Source organism: Miniopterus natalensis, chromosome 11, assembly GCF_054644295.1.
Source record: "Miniopterus natalensis isolate mMinNat1 chromosome 11, mMinNat1.hap1, whole genome shotgun sequence".
NCBI classification, from domain to species: domain Eukaryota; kingdom Metazoa; phylum Chordata; class Mammalia; order Chiroptera; family Miniopteridae; genus Miniopterus; species Miniopterus natalensis.
The window spans coordinates 13,956,706-13,968,392 of NC_142091.1; the positions used below are offsets into that span (position 1 = coordinate 13,956,706).

Below are 11,687 nucleotides of genomic sequence, written 5' to 3' on the forward strand. Positions count from 1 at the left end.
ATCTTCTTCCTAAGAATTGGAAAGATTATTTAGCAAATTCTTTCTTTAAGTCACTGTCAGCATGTAGCATAACTTATTTGTTTTTCAATTAATTCATATTAACTTTTTATGGACTTGTCCCCCAAGTTGGGAGTGGTCCTTTTTTATTGAATAGTAATTATTTTATTGGTAAGTACATGGTTTCAGTGGCAAATAAAGTCACTTGAACAGGAGACAATAATTAAGTCAAAAGAATAAATGCTTGCTAATCATCAGAAAACTTGTGGCCATTAGGTCTGCCATGTAGAAATTCAAAATCACTCCAAGGCCCAATCTCAACGAAGTATGTCCTCTTGTTAGTCCATCCGAATAGGTCCATTGCACCTGGCATTGTAGAGTTCTGTAGGTTGTTACCTTCTAACCAAACATATCTGTTGCCATATAATTATGGCTTTTAAAGAAATCTGATAGACTATTGGTAAGGATTTTGTCTCCTTCCAATCCAATTAATCTTTCACAAATATTTTATCTTGGATCACTTGGGCTTTTTGCAATCACAGTGTCACCTCTTTAGATACCATAAAACTGTCCACTAAGACTTTCTGCAAAGACAGTACCTGACTTTTGAACTGCAGGCTCCACTGATGGTCCAGAACACATACCAGACAACATTACCAATGTATTCAAAAGCACAGTGAACCATACAGCCTGTTGACCGGAATAGCCGATGAGTTGAAAGGTTTTTCCCAGAGCACCATGAAGCAGAATTCTGAGTAGACACTGCCACCATCGGCCATAGATCTGTTCTATAATACAGTCGATTTCGAGGGTAGTTGCAGGGCTTTTAGAGAAAAGCATTGAAAGCATGTTTCAAAGCATATAGAGGTGATTTATGGCTTCAGGATTTCTCTGGCCCTGAAGAAGCCCAGGAGGCTCTCACCCAGGACTCAGGTGGGACTTTCTGGCTTGGGACACTCAGAAGAGGTACTCCTTTTTTGAGGCCTGTCATCCACAATAGCGCTAGAGGGTGGGTATTTGCCTCAGGGAAAGGAGAGTAAATGCAGTGAGTAGGCCTGTTTGTAACCGTGCTTACCCCTGTGCCCCTGGAAGCTGGCTCATGGCCTGCAGAGCAATCAAGTCATTGTGATTGGCCTCCCTCCACGCTCTCAGCATTCCAGGCCTCACCTCCTACTCACTTACAGACACATATTTTATCTCTGGAAAAATATCTCCCTGGCTTCCCTGTGCCCTTGAGGGTGCTGTTGGGTATCTTCCCCCATCCACCAGGTAATGAATGTCCAAATCTTAAATATAGTGGGAAGATAAATCTATTGCAGATAATAATGTTATAATACAAAAGCAAATATAAAAGATTTTCGGATTATCTTTGCTGTTATATGTTAGTTACTGTTAGCACAGATGGTGAGTTGACTCTAACAATGTTGCCTTGCACATTATATCAATAATTCCTCACCCCCATTCCTTAACTAAATCCCTTACTGAAATGATGTTACCTACCAGTAGACACGTTTCAGCTGCTTTCAACTTGGCACCTTAGCTGTCTTTTTGAGTGTTAGCTTTTAACCATTTCTATCAAATGAGATTTGGATTTTGAATTTTATATTTACATTATCTTTTTAAAGCATTGATTTTTTTAAGTGAAATTTAAAAATAAAAAATAATTAAATTTATTGGGGCGACCTTGGTTAACAATATGATATGTTTCAGTTGTATAATTTATAATACATCATCTGTATACTGCATTGTGTGCTCACTACCTGAAATCTAGTCTCCTTCTGTCACCATATATTTTACCCCCTTTACCCTCTTCATCCCACACTTTGCTCTATAAAAATGTGCACATTCTAATTTATCTTTAAGGACTTAAGAGTGGTGTCCTAGTTTAGAACATTTTGGTTCTTTCTGACATTTAGTAAGCTGTTAGAGAAAACTGATGAGTGTAGCTTACGTCTTCAAGTTACGTCAGTTATCTAGTGAATTGAATGAGAATGCATTAAGCTTATTTTTAGAATGTTCCTTCTTATAAATGTATTATGTATATCATAGAGACTTAGCAGCCCCACTAGTGTGGGAAGTGAACCTGTCACATATCGTTCCCTTTGCAGGGTCAGGTCTAATTGAAACTTGGAGAGGGAAGTAGGGACCACTGAAGAAAACTCCAACCGACTCCAGCAGCGGTATTTATAAACCTCTGAGTCAGGCATGACTCAGCCACGGAAGCGCAGCGCTAAGGACACTGGTTAAAGAGACAGCGGTGTGAAATTAAAGCTGAGGCCACTTGTGACTCTTGTCTGTGGATATTTGGCATTATGAGTAGGCAAAACATTTAGAACAACACCCCTTTTACTCCAGGTCATTTGTAAGCAAATGAAGACTCTTCCTCCCAATTGTTTTTTTTGGTGTTTTTTTTTGTCATATAAACAGAAAAAAGGCATCTTATGTAAGTTAATTTGAAATGAAAATCTGAAGTCTAATTAGGTTTTTAAAACACAGGATTAGCATTCTTGAGTATTTAATACCAGACGTATTACCACCATGTGCTGTTGTTCTTACAGTTCTCATCTTACAAAGGATGAAACTGAGGTTCAGAGAAGTTAAAAGCTTTCTGAAAGTAACACAACTAATAATTAAGATTCAGTCAGGATTCCAACTCAGATCCTTGCAGTCAGACAGACCAAAGTTCCTTACACCATGCTGTCCACTGTGGTGGGCAGGAGTGAAACACCATGTCAAATGAGCCCAACTTCCAAAGTCAACTTGGGTTTATAGTAAACTGCTTAAAAATATAATCACTAAACCAAGACGACAACTTCGGAAATCATTTGAAAATTTTGGGAGGATATTAGCATAATGTAAATGAAGATAATACTGGTCTATTTTTGGTTTGATATCAGTAAAATTATAACCTCCAATTTTCATTCTTTTTTTTTTTTTAATTTTGAAGACAGATTCAGGGCAACTTTGTCACATTTGCTATATGTGTATCTGAGAATTTTTCTTTTAGAATGATATTATGATGAGTGTTGCCAGTAGAATCTGTGAGGGATCAAGAATTCAGGCTCACGACATCAGTTGGCAATGTGGGAGCAGACCATGTCAGGGACTCTGAAAGGGTTAGGAGTCATCAGGCTCAGTAACACTTTGCTAGGCAGCCTGTTCTTCCAGCCTCCCAGGGCAGGGCTCTATGTTAGGCAGCCCCATCCCTCCAAAGTAAATCTGGTCCTTGAATGACCAGACCAATTACATTGCTGGCCACGATGCATTTGCAAAGAGTGGGAGATGACTGCATAAACATTATATAATATCCTTTATCATGGGATAGTCCCTGGAGAGGCAGAAAGGAAACCATAGAGAATGGGGGGGGGGGGTGGTCCTCACATATTTGAATTAACAGAGTAATACATCATATATCCATATATACATTAATTTACCTGGGGGCCATAGGGTTGTCAACATTTTATTTTTCAACTAATGACATTGAAAAAAACACCCTGCCATCTACTATCATTTCCTAAAAAAAAGATCACTTTTAACCCAAAAAGGGGAAGAACATAATATCAAAATAAAGAACAATCTTCTCAATGGAATAAATGTAGCTTCACTGGAAAATCACTCTATTGCATTTATCTCTAGTTTTTGCCTCAGCCTGATGGAAACTAGGCCATTGGTCAGCACTGCCTATAGACCATTGCACACAGTCCCTGGATGTGAAACATTTAGAAGCCAACGCCCAACCCCCCCCAAAAGAAGACCAGAACAAGGTCTTGTACATATTGTGTGATCAAAAAGATATTTGTTGCTGAAACTAAAGAGAGATGAACATTTGCTAAGTACCAGGATTGAATCTAGGGGGTGGTCAGTGGAGGGGACAGAGTCTCCATGTCTCCCATCAGGATGCCCACCCTTCATTATCCCACCGTGTAGAGCACTGGGAGAGGGGAGGCTGCCACATGAGGGTCAAAGCCTTCCATTCAGGAACCAGATAGTCTCTACTGGATGTCCATGTCGAAAGGACCAACCTGGGGCCATGCTGCGTCAGCACTGACTGAACATTCATCCAGGGAGGTCCCCAGTGACCTGCCATGGCACTCTCTGCCTCAGTGGTCCCTGGGGTCCTCCTGCTGGGTTCAGTTGGCCCAAGGGAAAAGGTGCAGTGTGGTGAGATCACCCACTTTCAAGACAGGCAGACCTGGCTGGAACGTTTATAATTAAACTTAGTATCTATAGGCACTTTTCTCCTAAGATTAACTGCACCTAAGGGTTCATATCAAAACATAAACATAGCCAACTACCCTGAATACAGGCATAAATAAAAACATAAAAGTTATATAATAAAAGCAATCATTAAAATAAGTTACTATAAAATCAAGGTTCATATCTTATTTTTTTAAAAAAAGATTTCTAATGATATCACGATGTGTTTCTGGACCCCTGGGCTTACGAGAGACTGAGGCCAAATTTACATAGGTCCTCATTTGGTCTGGTAAACCACAGTGGCATTTTAGCTTCTCCATAATGTCAACTCAGAGCCAGTTTTCAGTAATCCCCCCAAATTTTGGGTATTTCCATTTCCATAGTGCACAGTCACCCTGGTAAATGACCACGTTTCCTTTGGGGAAGACTGGGAGGAAGATTTATGGTACCTGTGGCACGGAGTCCTTCCTCAAAGGGATCTATGATATTTTACTAGGGTCCCTCTATACTTGGGAAAAGAAAAAGAATTCTGAGGAAACTAGACACTAATTCTGAGATTTTTGGCTTAAACAAGTGGAAGGATGCATGGTATTGACCGAAATGGAGAGTGATCTGAGCCTGAGGGTGGCAGGAAGATCAGGAGTTCGGCTGCGAGCACATGCATTTTGAGATACTGTTGGTCTAAACAGCTTTGCAAGTGGAGTTCCTGAGTAGATGGTTGGATGGATGAGCCGAGACTGCAGGGGAGAGGTCCGGTGTGGAGGTGTAACCTGGCAGTCATCAACACACAGAGGGTATTTAAAGCCATGCGGTCCCAAGAGACTGTGGAGAAGTAGGAAAGGCCAAGAACCAAGTAATGGGCTTGGAGGAGAGGACAATCCAGTAAAGGGGGCAACCAAGGGCAGTGTGCAGCTCTCAGCTCCAGTGGAGAAAGTGTTTCCAAGAAGTTGGATGTGGTCAGCTGTATCAGATGTGCTGATGCACGGAGGGGGGGGGGGGGGGCACTGCACTCTGACCCTTGAGCTTGGCAACATGGAGATCATGAACGGCCTTGGACAAGCAGCTTTGGGGTGGCAGTCTGATTAGGGTGGCAAGAGACAAATGGGGGAGAAAGTAGTGAATGCTGAATAGCCAAGTCTTTAGAGGAGTTTTGAATGTCCAGAGAGGACATTTTTCATAGGGGGAGGTGATAAAGATGAAACCATGCTTGTGTGCTGGAAATGACCCAACTAATAGGCAAGGCAGAATGGATGGCGTAGGGCAGAGATGAGGACTTCCCTGGAGTGATGCATTTCAATGGGTGGAGGGCTGCTTAGTCATAAATGTGAATCAAGCTGTGAGCTCTAAATCACAGAGATTTACTCTATCATTCTTTCCCTCCCTCCCTCCCTCCCTCCCTCCCTCCCTCCCTCCCTCCCTCCCTCCCTCCCTCCCTCCCTCCCTCCCTCCCTTCCTTCCTTCCTTCCTTCCTTCCTTCCTTCCTTCCTTCCTTCCTTCCTTCCTTCCTTCCTTCCTTCCCCGCTTTTATACCTAGCTGATCATCATTGCCAAAGTTTTGTAAGAGTAATGTGTCCTTATGAACCACTGTGGAGAGGAACCTCCACATAGTCTTATGTTTACATCAATACAGACCCACTTTATACTAGGACTTTATAGAATGAACTCTGAGAATGCCACTTACCAGGGCCCCAGGCAGGGAGAGGTGGCTAGAAGGGGGCAATCAGTGAGCTTTAAGACCTAGAGAACATTTGGCTCCATTTCTCATGGCACATTGGCAGCATCGCCTCCCTTCATATGCATTTATCTTGCCCGCCGATATGCACGTAGCCTTTCCTTAGGAGAGACCACAGTCTCTGTCTTCTCTTTGAAGACACTCTGGAGCCTTCAGCCAGCAGTCCCTGTCCTTCGCAGTGGTCATTTGCCTTTTAGTACCCTTGATGTTTATTAATTTTCTGATTTTTTGGGGGGTCAGATTATTCATTTACTTTAACTAAATATTATATTTTAAATAATTATTTAATTCTCCAGTTATTTCACTTAGAAATCAAGACTCTGACAGGTAGCATTTAGTTTAAGAAAATTAAAAAGTGAAAACCTTTAAACACTAACAATTACAAGGTTTAATACTCCTTTTCCTTTTATATTCCCCAAAGCATAAGCATTTTTTTCAGTATTATTTGTAATAATCACGTAGAGGTAGATTCTCAGTGGACATAAAGTTGAAGTATTACAATTGTTGCACAGTTGGCCCCACAGTGCAATTGTCTGAAGCTTAATGAAAGAGAAAGTATATTAAATTCTGAAAAGTCATCTCCCACTGGCTTTTGTCTGCTGTTATTCTGATTACTCATTCTCCTTGTGAATCTCATTTTTAACTCTAAATTCAAACCACAGTGCATTTTGCGCCTTGTACTGAAGTCCCTGCTGGAGGCAACTCCCTGGGCCCCACCGTGAATCACCTGAACAGTCATGCCCTGTGCCTGTGCTCGCTGTCTGCTTGCTGTGCACACCTACTGGTGCTAGCTGTTGAGATGTCAGTCTCCTCCAGATGAGTCTTTGGTGAGGGAGGCTTCATACCTTCCTCGCCTCCTCCTTGCAGTGCCCATTACAGTGCCTGCTGCATAGAGGCACCCAAGAAATATTTATCAAATGAATGAATGCATTAAGTGATTAACAAACCACATAATCTGGTCATCAGCTTCTGCCTGAAAGTCGCTTGCAGCTTAGAAGATAGAAAGTTAATATATTTAGTTTTCAGCTTCATTGACCTTCCACTCTAATCCCCATCCAGCACTTTTACCAGAATTATCTTTTTTGTATGTTTAGTGTTTTGGCCCCTCCTTTCCTTTTCTATGACTCTCAGTTTGAGTCAGGTTGTAGGGTGCAAGATCTAGTTTAGTGTGTCTATCTGTAATGCAAAAACCTTTTTGCAGAAACTATAATCGTTTTCTGCTCTCCACCAGGCTCTGCTTCATATGAATGGGGACTGCTTCCCTCACTTCAAAGCCTTTGTAAACAACCACCCCTCTGCCTGGGATGTCTTTCCTCTGCCGGTCCACCTGACAAACTCCTGGGCAGGGAGGCTGGGAAGCTATTGTTGGAACCCCAAGTTTTAAGATTTGATAGGTGGTTTTGATTCCACTTATGTCTTGTGTGACATTAGGCAAAATTCCTAACTTCCTGGATCTCAGTTATTTCCTTTGTAAAATGTGGGTAAAGCTGATCTTGATGAACTGTTGTGAGGATTTAATGAGATAATATATAAACATGGCACAGTAATGACAGCTGCTATCACACCACTATCACAACAACCATCTTCATCATCATCGCCATCATCACCATCATCATCACCTTCATCAGTGCATATATATGCCCTCTGTGCAGCCTTTCTAGACTCTGGGCAGCATTAGATATTCCTTTACATGCATCCCTGTAACATTTTATACACCCAGCCCTCCTTGCATTATATTGTCTTTTTTCCTTTGCATGTGGGCTCTCTACACGGCTGAGCCACTTGATGGCAGAGATCTTGTTTTATTAACCATTAAATCTCTAGTACCTAGCATCTAACACTGGACTTGCCACCAAGATTGGCTTCTTAAATGTGTTTTGAATGAATACAGGAATATAATCAACTTTTTACTTAGGCATAAAGTTAGCTTTCACCCTGTATCTGAAAAAGTAACACGCAGATGATAGACCCAAGCCTGGGAGCTTGCAGGCAAGTGTAACGATCATAAACTTGGAGATTCAGTAGGATTGTATTGCTTGTAAGCGCCACGTGCAATTATAGTAACTTGGAACAGCTTTAAATATCAACATAAAAGGTAAATTTGTGCTCATTTGTCGCACCTGGAATATTATTTTCTTATTTTAAGTAATTGCAAATTTTAGCTGAATGTTTGTGCTTTGACATGTTGTTGGGCATGTCTTTTTTTTCTGAGATGGCTTTTGGTAAAGAATCCAATCCCTGATCAAAATATTGCCTGAGAGACTGCAAGTGCTTTTCACTTGTTTTAAGGTTTAAGGCCCTTGTTTTTATAAAGAAAAATGGAGCCTGCCTGACTTCCATTATGTTCAGCGTTGTCATTCAGCAGAGGCCAGCTCCGCACAACCCGAGGACCAGGAGGTTCACATGAGTGATGCCATTTGGGGCACTTCCTGACCACTCACAGCCACCTCTTCATTTCCTTGGCGCCTGAGAAAGGCTAAAAGCTGATACCTAGAGTCAGGGGCTGGGGGGACGGTCTCCCAGCTGCTGGTTAGGCAATTGCTCTTGTTTTTGTGGGAATTACCCAGGTCCTGCACATTTCAAGCCTTCTTAGGGTTAGGTTTGATGCTCTTTCCTGCGTCCCTTAGGGAAACCCAGGTTTCTGAAATGCCTGGACTCAAATTTGCCTGGAGAGCATTTCAAAATTAGCCAGGGGTCCTCTTGGGCTTTGGAGACCAAGGTCACAGTGACTTGGGAGGCTGAGCAGAAAGAACACAGGCTTTGGAGTCAAGGAGGCCTGTAGGCTTAAGCTCAGTTGGGCCACTGCAGTGCATTCATTTTTCTGAGCTTCATTTCCTGATCTTGCGTCTAGGTAATTATAATACCTGCTTGTAAGGGGGCCTGGCGATGAACAAATAGGATAATCCCCATTAAGCACCTAGCATAGTTCCTGGCCCAGTGTTCAATTTCAACAAAAAAGGAAGAGGCTGGGGGGAAAAAAGAAGTTGAAAAGGGCATCTATCGATTGAAAGAGACTTAGAGAACACACCGATCAATTGCAATATGTGGAGCTCATACGAGCCCTCATTCAAACTACTGGAAACTATATTGGGAGGTTTAAATGCTGAGTGGACATTTGATGATATTAAGGAATTATTAATTTTTTAAGTGTAATAATGATACTGCTATGTTTCAAAGAATGAGTTCCTAGCTTTTAGAAATGCATACTAAACTATATATGGATAAAACAAAAAATTGCTTGCAAACATTTTCTTGATAAAATAGTTGTAGCTATACACTGCTCTTTTAAAAATTCAGGCCCATATATAGAGATACACATAAAATTTGAGAAGCAAATAAATTATCACCGCACCAGTACACCGAGACAGATTAAATGCTAGGCAAGGTTCAGGCACATCTGCTCTGTTCCTATTCTTACTGGTTAAAAATCAGGTGGGCAACAAGAGTAGCACTGGCCATGACATTTCATTGTAGGTATTTTTGATGTTTTTCATATATCAGGAGTGCTTCTTTTCTGACATTATGAAAGAAATGCAAGCAACTCTTAGATAATATGATTCACATTAAGATAAAAAATACTATTTCTCTTTTATATCTCTAGATTTGTTTAAGACCAAACAAATTGATTGCAAGGTGAGCTCTCAACAAATAAACACATTTTCAAAACTGCTCATCCATCCATAGAAGTCATGATCTTATTGATGCTGTATAACCCCAAAAATAATTTGGATGCTGTGTGTATGTATATGTGTGTGTGTGTGTGTGTGTGTTACGTGCAATTGAGACGGCTCTGACTCCTGCGGCTCTGTGAGTGAGTGCTGTTCACAATGGCCTGCCCTCAACAGCCCTGATTGGCTTCTTTGCAGCATTTCACACTGCTTCCCCACAATAACGCTCTTCTGGCTCCATTCCTGCCTCTCTGAGTGTTCCCTCTCTGTGTCCATTGCTAAATATTGCTAAATGTTCCATTGCTAAATATTCCCTAAATGTTATTTGCTGACTTTTGTCTGTCCTTGGCTTTACCCCATTTTCCACCAATCTTGAGTAATCTCCCTTCCTCCCATAACTTCAGTTTGGAAGTTTCCCACATCTGTATAAACAAACCTTCAACTCAGACCTCTCGCCTGAGATTTAGGTTCAGCAAGATTTATTTTATTACTGCTCTGTGCCAGGCACCGTGATAGCACCGAGCTTTCAGAGACAAAGGAGACATGGACAAGCCAGGTGGCTGCAAAAGAAGCTCTATTATAATGGCTTCTTACTTTTACTTCCAATCATATTCTAATGCCATTCACCCTTTTCTTGGCTTCTGTAATACCACAGTATCTTTTAAACCAGATTTATGACCCCTCAGCGTCCCGAGCTCGTTCATGGGTACCCTCTTCTCCTCGAGTCACACCATCTCATTTCTCTGGTGTCCCACCCAGTCCCAGCTGCATGAGGCTGACTTCCAGGTCTTTATCTACAGCTCTGAACTCTTCTTGAAACTCCAGACATGGACACCCATTTGCCAAGTTGTCATCGCCACTTGGATGCCATATTTATCTTAAATTTAACATGGCCCAACAGAAGTTCCCATTTTCCTCTCTCAAATCTGCTCATTTCTCAGTGAACACTACCACCACCCACCCATCATACATACCAAACTTTCAGCAGTGTCCTTTGATCCCACGCTTTCTCTTGTTACCACATCTACCCAACTCCTGTTTGAACTTCACGTAGAAACACATACCAATTCCACCTGCCTCTCTCCCTCTCTTCTGCCAGCACCCTACTCCTCTTGATGTCGCCCATGAGGACGGCTGAAATAGTTTTCTGAATTCTTTTTACTTGTACTCCTGTCCACCTTCCCACATAACAGCCATTTGAAAATATACACTTGCTTGCCTAAAACCATGCAGTGACTTCATAATCCTTAAAGTAAAACCCAAACATGCAGCCACAGGTCACATAGCCTTTGAATTCTAGTCTGGGCCTACCTGTTAAAACTAGTTGCTTACCCCTCACTTCATGCTGCTATTTACTGGGCGCTCTGGCCTTCGTTCCATTTCTTGAGCTGGCTAAGCCTTTTCCATCTTCGCACCAGTTGTTCTCTTTGCCTAGAATGTTCTACCCTCAGTCATAGGGTGACTGATTTTTCTTGTCATTCAGATTTTGCTCAGAGAGGTCTTTTTTAGCCATGCAATTTAAAGTAGCCATTGGACACTCTTATTCCATCTTGTTTTCATTTCTGCACGGTTCTTAACACTGTTTCCTATTTTTCTTGCTTATCTGTTCACATGTCTGGTTATTGTCTATCTGCCTCTGCCAGGATGCTCTGAGAGGCAGAGATCTCTCCCTGGCTCACTGCTTTATTCCGAGAGCTTAGGACAGTACTTACTTAAAAAATGTTTGAATAAATGAATAAAATGTCTCTAGGCCTCAAATTTCTAATTTAATCTTTAAACAACTGCCAGAGTGAACTCTCAAAAATGTGTATTTCACCAAGTCACGCCCTACTCAAAACACTCCAGAGACTCCACATTACCAAGAGCCTATGATCCAGCTGCTCAGCGCAGCACACAGGAGCCCCCGCAATCTGGCCTCCTCTTGCCTCCCCAACCCCATTTCTCACCTGGCACCTAATGACCTGCAAGGTGCCTCAGGACTGGCATGTTCCCGATGCCACCACGCTGTTTCACGCCTCTGGGTCTGATCCATTTCTTCACTGAGTCTGGACTGCCCTTTCCATTACTCCTCCCACTCCAGTTCCCCTTATTTA

General features: G+C 41.9%; 1 pseudogene; it reads right to left on the reverse strand.

Annotated features, from left to right (window-relative positions):
• Window positions 1-244: 244 nt before the first annotated feature.
• Window positions 245-846, reverse strand: LOC107529976 (mitochondrial inner membrane protease subunit 1 pseudogene; annotated as a pseudogene).
• Between the last annotated feature and the right edge of the window lie 10,841 nt (window positions 847-11,687).